Genomic DNA, 12,394 nt, shown 5'->3' with positions numbered 1-12,394 from the left:
TAGGGGTATTTAATCAATACCATAAACTTTATAAGGGTTAACTAATTTAAGATTGGTAAACATTTATCTTTCAGATACGGAGAAAACTGATTATTATGTCTTTGAATAAACTATTTGGGTGAAAAAGCTTTTGAATTGTCCCAGTGGGCGCTTTGTTTGTCTTTAACTTCTTAGAATTATTAACAAAATTTTCTTTAAATAAAGTAGCTATTTTATGTATAAAAACTGGTTATCCTTACCCACTAATATAGTGATGGTCTTTTCATTATTTTTTTACAATCACCGTGTCTGTCTGTGGGTCTGTTTGTCTGGGCTGTGAACGCTTACGCATTTTCGGGGCAAAGTTCGCAGTTTATTGGAATTCGGGAAAAGCTTTTTGCAAAAGCGCCCCCGTTTTTTCATTGGGTGTAACAAAGTTTTATCAATTAGTATCGGTTGGGATTCGAACCTGAGCCTACCTGCATGACGGGTGAGCGTTCGACCACAGAACCACGGATACATGTTTAGCTTCTCTGATAATTAGAAACTCTTCCGAGGAGAGGTATTTTTTGACTTGCCAACTTGTTTAAATACAGTTTTATCGTTTTCAAAACCTTTTCTCGAGATTCTTTCCAGAAGTATATATTTTTTAATGAATATAAAACTTCTTTTCAATTCAAATCATTGCGAAGGTTTCTCGAATTGTTTTTTAGGTCTCTGATAGTATTGGTCATTAAAAGTAGACTAATTTTTTTTTGAAGAACCTAACGAACACGCACCTGTTTAATCACAAATGTGAACCTTTTTTAATTTTTTGCTGCGTTTGTTCTGGTGAAGGTAATGTTTATGAATCGTTGTGATACTAGTATCTATGAAGAAAACCAGACCTACAGAACTTTAGCAGTTCAGCAGTGTTCATTGTTATATCTGTAAGTGGTGTTACATTTGCACTAGCCACAAGATGGAAAAATAACGCCCAAACATTGATTGATAGACAAGAACATAACTTTTTATGTCTGTTTTTTATTGAATATATATACTACAGCTTTTAGATATGCAATCATGAAAGTTCCATACTTAAGTTGTTAATGGATTTTTTTCAGATATTGGATATCAATCTCTTCTTGGCCTGCAATTTCGGTAAGATTAATGTTTAGGGTTGGCTTGATCCCAGATTTCTATTAATTTATCCGTGCTGGCCCGATTCATTATTTCTGGTAAGTTTGTTCTTAATAGTGCGATGTGCAGTCACTTGAGTAATCAGGTGTACACGAGAAGTCCTTGTAATAACTAGAAGTCCCTTGTAATCACAAGAAATCCCTTGTAATCACAAGAAATCATTTGTAATTACAAGAAATCCCATGTCATCGCAAGAGCCAAGAAATCCCATGTCATCGCAAGAGCCAAGAAATCCCTTGTAATCGCAAGAAATCACTTGTTATCGCAAGAAATCACTGGTAATCGCAAGAAATTCCTTGTAACCGCAAGAAATTCCTTGTAATCGAAAGAGATTCCTTGTAATCACAAGAAATCCCTTGTAATCGCAAGAAATCCCTAGTAATCACAAGAAATCCCTTGTAATCAAAAGAGATCCCTCGTCATTACAAGAAATCCCTTGTCATCGCAAGAAATGACTTGTTATTGCAAGAAATCACTGGTAATCGCAAGAAATTCCTGGTAATCGAAAGATATCTCTTGTAATTACAAGAAATCACAAGCAATTACAAGAAATCACAAGCAATTACAAGAAATCCCTTGTAATAAATGGAAATTTTAAATAATGACAAGAAATCACTTGATATCTTGAGGAAATCAGAAATGCTCACATGTTATTAATTGGAACTAACTGGTAATCACACATGCCTTAAAATAACCATAGAAAATAATCGGTAATTAGAAAAAAATCGCTACCCGAGAAGTAATCTATAGAATAGAAATAATAACCTTCGAAATTTTAAAATAGTTATTGTATTCACTAAAATAAAAATATTTAATAACAACCTACAAAATTTTTAAATAATAATTGTGTTCACGGAAATAAAACTATTTAATAATAACCTCCAAAATTAGAAAAATTGTGGTATTCACGAAGAAATAACAAAATTTTACTGGCAATCAAGAAAAGCCCTACCCATCAATATTCCGTTTCACGGATAACCTTTAATTAGAAATTCGACGCTTTTGGAAGTAGCGTATCTTCGATATTCCTTTTGTCCAAACGATTTGACTTCGGAATGGTTCCCCTTGAAAATTTGTGCCAAATTCAGTAGCTTGGAGATATGTTCCATCAGGGCCTGTTTTAGAAATTACCATTTTACCTAGAAAAAAATAGTAAAAAGTTAATTCCAACTGATGTTGTACGAACTGGTGGTGCTAATTGTGGGATAAATTTTTTTCTGACTTTCGGTGGGAGCAACATCCCCAAAAATGCCCACCATCTTGATTTTTTTTTCAATTTACGCTTGAACGGTAGTTCGCACTTAAATATCGTCCAAGTCCGAAACAAAGGCCGTACAATTATCTATCTAATGGTATTTGAATCATCTCTGTGCATTGTACCGTTCAAAAAAATACGTGCATTTCTTTTATTAGATGTTTAAAATATTAAAAAGGTCCAATATTTTTAATTTGGCATTTAAGTCATCAAAAGAATCTTCCAAAACATCTGTATAGTTTTTTAAACAAGAAATATCGTAACGTTATCCGCACAAAACGAGGGTAAGTCACTCTCGGATGACCTGTACACCGAGTTCGCGTACTTCGTACGGATTTTTAAGAGTTCACGAACTGTTATTAGCACAGTCAGTGGTACGACAGTGTACACCGAGTTCGCGGAGTGACCAACCCCTTGGCACAAAGCGTACACTTCATTCCATATTTCCGGCACGAGCATGCCTTACCGCAGTTACTCGCCTTATACCCACAAAAAATCAGTTTTAAAATATTTTTGGGAGTGGGTCGAACCCTATTCTTCAGGGATTAATTCGTTACCCAACCATTCTTGGGTTGGTAACTACGGACGTAGTATATGCTGTTGCGTGGCTGATATTGTCGGTGGTAAAGCTGCTAAATCAAACTCGTTTGTTAAAACTTGGTTTGGCACTATTTTATTGTATTGCAAAAACCTTTGTTTGTTTAAAGTTTTATACGGCGCTTCTTGCTTTGTACATTTTTAGAAAAAGTTCCTCGCCAGCTTTAAAGTGCTAGCGTTTTTGAGGATGAACGCCCAGCACTTTTTAACTGTAATATATAATCAGAACCACCTTAGGCCCAAGTTATAAAGCGACTTATAATGCCTTTAAACAGGTCCCTTAAAGGTTTCAGGACTGCAAGTTATCCTTTTTTTATAAATGAATGAAGTCGTATCGCAACCTATTTTCCTAGTGGAATTGTTAGTTTTTATATGTCCGTAACGTTTTAGGATTTAGATGGCTTCTATGAGAAATACCATTACATCGGTATCATCTGCCAATACCATGACACAGTTGCTCTCAGTCTTGCAGTCCAGGGTGTTTGATATAATCACCGTGTCCGCGTCAGCCTTGGCCTGAACTATACTGAAATCTTGGCAAGTTTAAGTTTCTCTGATAACCTCCGAAAAAATTATCTTTTGTTGGCAACATTAGTAAAAAAATCAGCTTGGTTGATTGAGCTCACGATGTCATCGTGAAGAATTTTCTCTGGTACATATTTTGAAACTTTAACACTTCTTCTAGTTTGCTCTTGGTACTTAGTCAAAAGCGCGTTTTCATCGTAGCCGACAAAAACTACAACGTAATTTTCCCCCAGTAGCCCCGCCAGGGATTTTATGCACGTAGGCCCAGCCTGAATTAGAGGCCCCATCTATAATGTTTATTTTAAAAATTCCCGAGTTTCAAGGATTTTTTTTATTTAAATGTTTTAAATTTTGACATGATTTCTATTTTCCCATTGAATTTTTTAAAGGCATTTTAATCAAGGAATGACACTCTTCGATTAGTTTTTTTTCCAAATTCGTCGACTACTAACTTTGGGTTTTCTTTTAAACAATTCGACAAATCACGATTTATCGACAGTGTAGCCAGATTTGAAAGCCTAAATTATCCCATAGTTGTCCGTAGACGTGTTTCAATTCTTTTGAGTGAACTGAAACTTCTTTCTGAGATTGTATTTGCCACAGGAGTGCAAGAAACAATTTTGTAGTATTTCACTAGGTCGGGGAACCCATCTGCCATTTTAATTAAATAGTGGAAGCAGTCGATTACGCTGGTAAATTTCTTGGGGATAATTAAATTTCTGGCTATTTTAATTTGGCTTTTTAACGAATTCAGGTCGAATTGAAACCGATTATAAGTGTTACAATGGGTTACGATATCGTTTTCGTTAAGAAAGTTTTCCGAGTTAGGGTCAGACGCCATTATACCTTTGAATAAGCCAGAGTTTTCCAATAGTCGAATTTTCATTTCTGAAATAAATTTATCAACTAATTCGAAATAGGTGGACCTCAACTGGTCAATCAGGGTTTTTGCTTCCGTTTCCCTGCTACCCGTTGTACTCGTTACCACACTATGTTTTAATGTCTTGTTAGGGATTATTTTACGTTTCCGTAAAGCTATCGGTTCGCTGTTACGATCAGGTATTGCAATAAAAGCAGATTCTACGATTTTAGTAGCTTCTACCCAAATTAAATCAAAACGTTCAGAGTTCCTACATTCTTCTAAGGTCTTAACGGTAGCTTGGCAAATGGCAACGGCTTCCGTTAAAATAACTTTCGAACTTTGCAAGTATTCCGACAGGGAATTCGTTACGTCTAATACTTCGTCTAGTGCGACAATTAATATTAAGTTGTTAAAGTTATGTAATTGAGATATATACCCACAACACTCAGCAGCTTCCTCTGGTTTTCCGTTTTCAATTAGATTCTCTAACGTTAAAACTACGGAATCGAGTCTATTTCTAAAATAACTAACACCTTTTTTTTTACTCCACCACCGAGTGTCGCAGCTTTGTGGCATTTTAAGTATCTCATAGCCCAGATCTTTTTGGGAGTTTTCAAAATATTCGCTTCTAATAACCGAATTGCTTTGAAAATTGTATATGGCCTGAACCAAACCAAGTAGTTCCTTAACTGCCAATATTTTGGAGCAACAGTCAACTAAAACTAAATTTAAGCGGTGCGCGTACCAATGCACGTACGGACAATGTCCGCCTACTGCCTCTTCTACTTTCACCCTCACTCCTTTTACGTGTCCGCTCATTACACTTGCCCCGTCATATGTCTGTCCAACGCAATTCTCCAGTTTTAAACCACCCTCTGTCAAAAGATTTATAATTGCCAAGCTGATATTCTCAGAATCGAACTTATGTAAATCAGTGAAACCTAGAAATCTTTCTACGACAACTATTTCTATTCTAGTATATCGAATACAAACGCTTAGCTACTCCACACCTGCATTGTCTCGGGTTTCATCGGCAATTACAGAGTAAAACCCACCGGATTCGATGACCTCTTCGACAATCATTTTCCTTACTAAACTTGCACAAATGTCAATTATTTCATTTTGTACAGTGCTGTGAATATATTTTGCATTATTGGGCATACTCTCGCATTTGGCTTTCAAATCAGGACATTTTCTTTTCAGAAGTTCTAAAATTTCAATAAAATTTCCTCTGTTTCCAATTTTATCGGCAGATGCATTCCCCTGAAGTGCTAAATCTTGTTGAGAACATAAAATTATGACTTCCACGTGTGCAGATAATACCTCTCTATTTCTAATTACGTCAAGTCTATGGTGCATTTTTTGCAACTGAATACTCAAGCATTCGATATTTGTCGTACCAAGAAGAAATGAAACCACGATTTTTACCACCCATTAAAGTTTTAGGAAAAGGATTAAGTTTAGGCTGAACTGGAAGGCAATCTTTATCTAAACTAATATCCAATTCGTGTAAGCGCACTTCTGTTAAATTAGTTAAATCTTGCACATCGGCAGATATAGTAGGGTTTCTAATAATTTCGGCTTCATTACTTAGTGCAATGTCTAAAGCAGAACTGACGTTTGGAAGAACCTCAGATATATTACCACCTTCGAATTCTAAACCCTCTTTATTTCCCAAGCTTTCCCCGGGACTATCATTATGACTCTTGCCTGACGATTTCAAAAAACGTTCCATTGCGCTTTTCTGACTACTAACAACACCATCTTCTCTTGCGCTTCTGGCGTTTTTGGGCCCCAGATAAAAACTTTCGGGTGCTCATATTTTAAAACTTAATTTAAAACCTATTCTAAACGAAGCTTGTAATAGCTTAGTAGTCTCGAAAAGACTGTTTGGATAAAGCAGAGCTATAGTATATGTAAATATAATATCTAATTAGGTTTCAAAAAGGCAGTGGGAAAATCAGCTATAAATAGCAAATTAGCCTTGAAAAAGGCTGTTTGGAAAATTAAGCTACAATAGCTTATTAGCCTTGAAAAAGGCTGTTTGGAAAATTAAGCTACAATAGCTTATTAGCCTTGAAAAAGGCTGTTTGGAAAATTAAGCTACAATAGCTTATTAGCCTTGAAAAAGGCTGTTTGGAAAATTAAGCTACAATAGCTTATTAGCCTTGAAAAAGGCTGTTTGGAAAATTAAGCTACAATAGCTTATTAGCCTTGAAAAGGGCTGTTTGGAAAATTAAGCTACAAATAGCTTATTAGCCTTAAAAAATGCTGTTGAAAAATCAACTATTAAATCTAGTTAAATTCTGGCCAAAAGAGACTCGAAATTGAGAACTATCTTGCTCAGGAGACGAAAACGAAATGACGATTGACGAAACGCGAGGCCCTAATCACTGACGGACCCCGTTCGATGGTCACTGAAATCACGTGACCTCGCAAAAGAGGGAAAAAGGGGAAACCCAAATTCCTCAATATTTGAAAGAATAACCCCTTCCTATCAAAGCAATAGGCTTGGGCTTTACCTCTGCTGGGACGAGAAAGAGAGAAATCCAGTTTTGGCAATCCCCCCCTCCGGTCCTCTACACTGACGTCGTCAAATTCCAAGAAACTAAATGTCTTTGTTGTGTGTATTGTAGCTTCTCACTGACACCGAGGCAAAAAGACAGGTGCCCCTGCACTTTGCGGCCTAGCATGACGTATTTCCCCCTCCCGGCGTCACCATCTCTTATCAGTCAATTCAAAGAAAAAGTTTTTTCAAGGGGAAAATCTATAATCACGGACAACGTTGCCAACAGTACTCTAATTATAGTACATTTCGATAAAATTAAATTTCGATTTTCTTCGTTTCCAATCTCTTATATTACTCTCAATAGGCTAAAAATGGAAATATCAAATCTTATTTTACAAACTAGTAAATAAAAATATTGAGGGTTATAATAGGCACCGTTTCAAAAATTTAGAGGCCCCCAAAGTAGGCCTACACTTTTTCAACGTAGGCACGTGCCTACTTGTGCCTATTGCTGGCGGGGAGCCTGTTTTCCCCGTACTGAAACTTGACATAGTTAACGTATTGCTTGTAGATTTCATCGTTCACGGAAGTTAGCTACCTTACTACTCTGTGTAATTCGATGACGAATACTTCTACCCCTTCTGGTAGTGCACTTCTTTTCCGGTCTATTTTGTCAAGCTCTGCTAAGAGATTGGCTTTTACGCCTTTCCGTAACGAACCATCCACGAATAGAAATGTTGAATACGATGATAGTTCGAACTGAAAGCAGTTTTCGGGAGACTCTGGCTATTTATTAGTGCAAACTATTCTGTTGAAGAGTTGTACAAGGTTTATTGAAACAATGTCGTTCTTGATCTTTATGGATTTGTTGTTCGTTAAGTTCAGGATTTTAACGCGATCCAGCCAACCAATTTTATGTCCTTATTTTTATCCCTGTACATTTTTCCATCAAAACGTCACCTACTTATTTTGCTTTATCACAATCTATTGCTACTACAGCTACTCTCCCACTTGATAGTGACACCCGATTTGCATCAAGATCATGGCTGAAGAGGGATCGGGTTTCAAACCAGTTTACGAACACGTCCAGAACTTGTTGGTCAAGAAAGTAGGGATCGTACGGGGACCCCGACCCCGACCCTGACAGTCGGGGATCCCCGGGTTTTCATCCCCGTCCCCGATCGGGTCGGGGTGGGAAATCTTTGAGTCGGGGTTTTTAAAAAAAAGTCGGGGTTTATTTTTTCGAAAAAACAAATATTATCGTTTTCTAAACGTCTAGACTAATAAAAAAAACTGACGCAGACAGCCAGTGTTCGTTGCACCTGCTCGAAAATGAGTCTGTATCTATATAACAAATAACAATAACTGTTGTATAAATTGATCATTTCCGATTTTCAGTGTATGTAGTATGTACTACTATCTTCATTCTAATAAACGTTTTTTGTATTAAAATACGTACATATTCAATTATTTACAATTTTACATTATTACATATTAATATTTACATTCAAAATTTAATTATTGTTAATACTTACAAATGCAAACTATCCCCGACCCCAACCCCGTCCCCGACCCCGTCCCCGACTAAAATCTCTCCCCGTACGATCCCTACAAGAAAGACGGAGCTAGTGTCTAAAATGTGCTGTTCGGATGTAGATACCAAAACGCCTGTGAATTTTTCTAATGCATGGCAAACATCGGAACAGTGAGGCATGGTAGATGCCCATTTTGCAAGTGAACTGTTACTTAAAAATCTTCCTTGGATCAGCCTTCCTAGGGTTAGCCCTCCACAAGAATGTATTTATTTATACTCAGGGAGAATGAATATGTCGAGACTATCGACGGACACGTTGAGCCCCTAACCCCGTCACGCTAAGGGGGGGGGAGGAAAAAGGAGGCGGTCTTATTTTTTGCGTCCTCGCAGCAGCGTTAATCGCGTCGAAAAACGTAATTTTTAAGAACCAATGAGATTGCAGTATTATTTGATTTTATTAAAGCGGAGGAGCATACCGGGGGGCACAACGGGTGGAATTAGAGAAACGCTAAAAATAATCTCGACATAATCATTCTCCCTGAGTGTAAATAAATACATTCTTGCCCTCCATTGGCTTTCATTGCAAGCATGAGCTTTTGCTCAATTATCATATCTGTCCAGATTCCGGACCAGAAGGATTCTGTTCGACGTTTACAGCTCGGGCCATTGTTATTGTTTTTTACAATCTTCGACCCTAAGTCAGTACTGTCTTTTCAGCTTGTTGAAAGGGTGCCCCTAAATTTCGAAAAAGTTTATACTCCCTTTAATTGCCGAACTTTCATTTATTACGTATTATAGTGAGAAGAAATAAAAAATAATCTAATTGTTAACCGGAAACGGGCTTTAGAGATGTACTTGATTTAACTTAGAAATCTGATAAAATCTCATTATACCGAGTACTTTTAAACGATACATCATACAGAGATTTTTCAAATTCCCTTAGATAGATAATTGTACGGCCTTTATTTCAGACACGGACAATATTTAAAAGCAACCTACCATTCGATCGTAAATTAAAAACCAATTTTAAGATGGCGGCCATTTTTGGGAGTGTTGCCTCCACCGGAAGTTAGGACAAACTATTTCCCATAATAAGCACCACCAATACTTTCAATAATTTCCCTGTCAATAATTAGATCTAGATTTGGTCGACTAATTTCCCACGAATAGGTTAGAAAATTGATAGTTCCATTTGGTGTTTGATACTCTAGTTGCCCATGGTATTTCCCTGTTAGATGCGACTTCGAAGCCTTAAAATATCTCATTAGGTTCAGGAGCTATTCACAAATTACGTAACGCAAAATTTTGGGTGTTACGACCCCCGTCGTTACAAAGAGTAACCAACTAAAAAAACCCCACCCCTTAAATAACATCACAATTCCTTCACCCCCCTCCCCCGCATTATTATACTAGGGCCATAAAATGTATCAATTATTATAAAAAAAGTGTAATAAATAATATTTTTTAAGCAAAATAAAAAACAATAATTACATATTATTGTTTTTTAAATTTTACATAGCCAAACTTTTTCCTAAGAAATACTTTCTTCCCATCAGTTTGTTATGTGAGTAACAAAAGCTACAACGGGAGAAAATATCCGAAATTGTACGTGAAGGTAAAATGAAATTCTCTAAAACGTGTGAAAGTCAACGAAATTACGTTTTGTTCTTATATTTGCGACTGCTTAAGTAATCCAGATATTTTTTTCTGACTTTAAAAAATATTTTTTACGTTTCATTTTATTTAGCACGTTTGCCTCGCAGCGAGAGGAGACGGGTTTATATCAAAGCTTGTGACACCGCAAGGAGGTATCCCGATGTGTTTATCCCCAATTGGATTCAAACTCGTGAATTAAGTAGACCTTCAAGTACATTGAAAGCTCCTAAAGGGAAAAGTTTCAATGGCCATTCGTTTTGCCATAGCAACCAAAAGTGTTCTTCACAACTCAAGTTTAAACTTTATCTACATAATAGCATGGCAAAATCACGGATTGTAAACCCTGACTATTTGACCAATATTTTATTGATTTTACCCTTTTTTAATGATTTTACCCAATATGTTTTTGCCATGGCAAAACGAATGGCCAATGAAACTTTTCCTATTAGGAGCTTTCAAGGTACATGAAGGTCTACTTAATTCCCGAGTTTGAACGAAATCGGGGAGAAACACCTCGGGATGCCTCCTTGTGAGTTAAAAACTTTGAGCTACTCCTTCTGCTCTTAGTTTGCAAGTTCTCTCCTTACTACTTAGACGGGTTTCCCGTTTCCATAAAAACTTGTTGAGGTTAAAGGTAATAGTTAGAGTATGGAGCTGTTGGCTCTCGAGGCACGAAGGGCTTGCCACCACCCTCCTACGCATTGTAACCCGGCCGCCTGACATTTAAAGGTATTATAAGTCGCTAGTTGACTTGGGTATTATTAAAAATAAAAACATTTGCAAAGCACATTCTCTCCCAGCCGCATTTCATAATTTGTGAACAGCCTCCTAGCACCCGAATCATTATGTATTAGACGAAAGCGGATTGAGTTATGAATAATAGGTTTCAGGTTATCACGCAAATGCGTTTGAACTTCGTGAACAAGCGTGTACTTTGTGAAAGCTATGATCACTATTAGGATTTTCCTTCTCGCACGTGATTTTCGCTAATTTTTTAATTTATTGAATGATCACGCGTTAAATTGCTGAATACTTCTTAACTGCATGATTACGCGTGATATTTGTCAGTACTAGTTAATCGCGTTATCACAAGTAAGCTTCGTAATTATTCATTAATTACGCAATAGCGTTTTAAATTCTCGAACACTTGATAATTGTGTGACCACTTGGGAGCTTCTAAGTACTTTTGATTTCCATTTTATTACGGGACTTCGTGAATACTACTTACTTGCGTGATGAGCGTGAAAGGTGATAATACAATTTAGATCCGTGATCACGCAGGAATTTCGTTACAGTGTTGCTAACGTAACTTTTGTTAATTTGCAATTTTATCATTATGTTAGAAGATTTAATATGTAAGTTATAAGTAATTTTCGTGGTCTAGTTTCATAAGATTATGTTTAAACCCTGGTCGGACCCAGATGCTGATGCCACCTAAGAGGGTACCAAGAATTGTGATCGCTCATGGTGTCTAGTGACCTTCTGGTGCGTGGTACGAAGCTGGATTTTAACAGCATTGGGTTGTTCAGCTGTACAACGTGCAATCTCGTCTACGATTTTAGTTGTAAAGTCTGATCTATGCTCTACATTGGCGAGACTCAGAGGCGGCTCGCGGACAGATTCACGGAGCATCTTAACCCTTACGAAAATGACTTGATCCAATTTTGGACATTGGATCCAATTTGTATCAAGCTATATCCTGAAGGGATCAAATAAGGATCAACTATTTCTTGATCAAACAATCTTTATCAAATTTGGATCAAAACAAACCTTTTAACTAAGAACTTGATCCAAGTTTGATCAAAATTGGTTTGATCCAATAGCATTGGATCCAAATTTAGATCCAAATTAATTTGATCAAATAAAATTGTATCAATTTTAGATCCAAAAAATATTAACTAAGAATTTGATCCAAATAGGATCCAAGTTAATTTGATGAAATAAAATTGTATAAAATTTGGATCCAAAAAATCTTTTAACTAAAAATTTAATCCACGTTTGATCCAAATTAATTTGATCAAATAAAATTGTATCAAATTTGGATCCAAAAATCTTTTAACTAAGAATTGAATCCACGTTTCATCCAAATTAATTTGATCAAATAAAATTGTATCAAATTTGGATCCAAAAAATCTTTTAACTAAGAATTGTATCCAAGTTTTATACAAATAGGTTTGATCAAATAAAGTTGTGTCAAATTTAGATCCAAAAAATCTTTACCCAAGAATTGGATCCAAGTTTCATACAAATTATTTTGATCAAATAAAATTGTATCAAATTTAGATCCAAAAAAATCTT

The sequence above is a fragment of the Leiobunum rupestre genome, chromosome 2, assembly GCF_980474605.1.
Source record: "Leiobunum rupestre chromosome 2, qqLeiRupe1.1.hap1, whole genome shotgun sequence".
In the NCBI taxonomy this organism is placed as follows: domain Eukaryota; kingdom Metazoa; phylum Arthropoda; class Arachnida; order Opiliones; family Sclerosomatidae; genus Leiobunum; species Leiobunum rupestre.
This window is presented reverse-complemented; position numbering follows the sequence as displayed.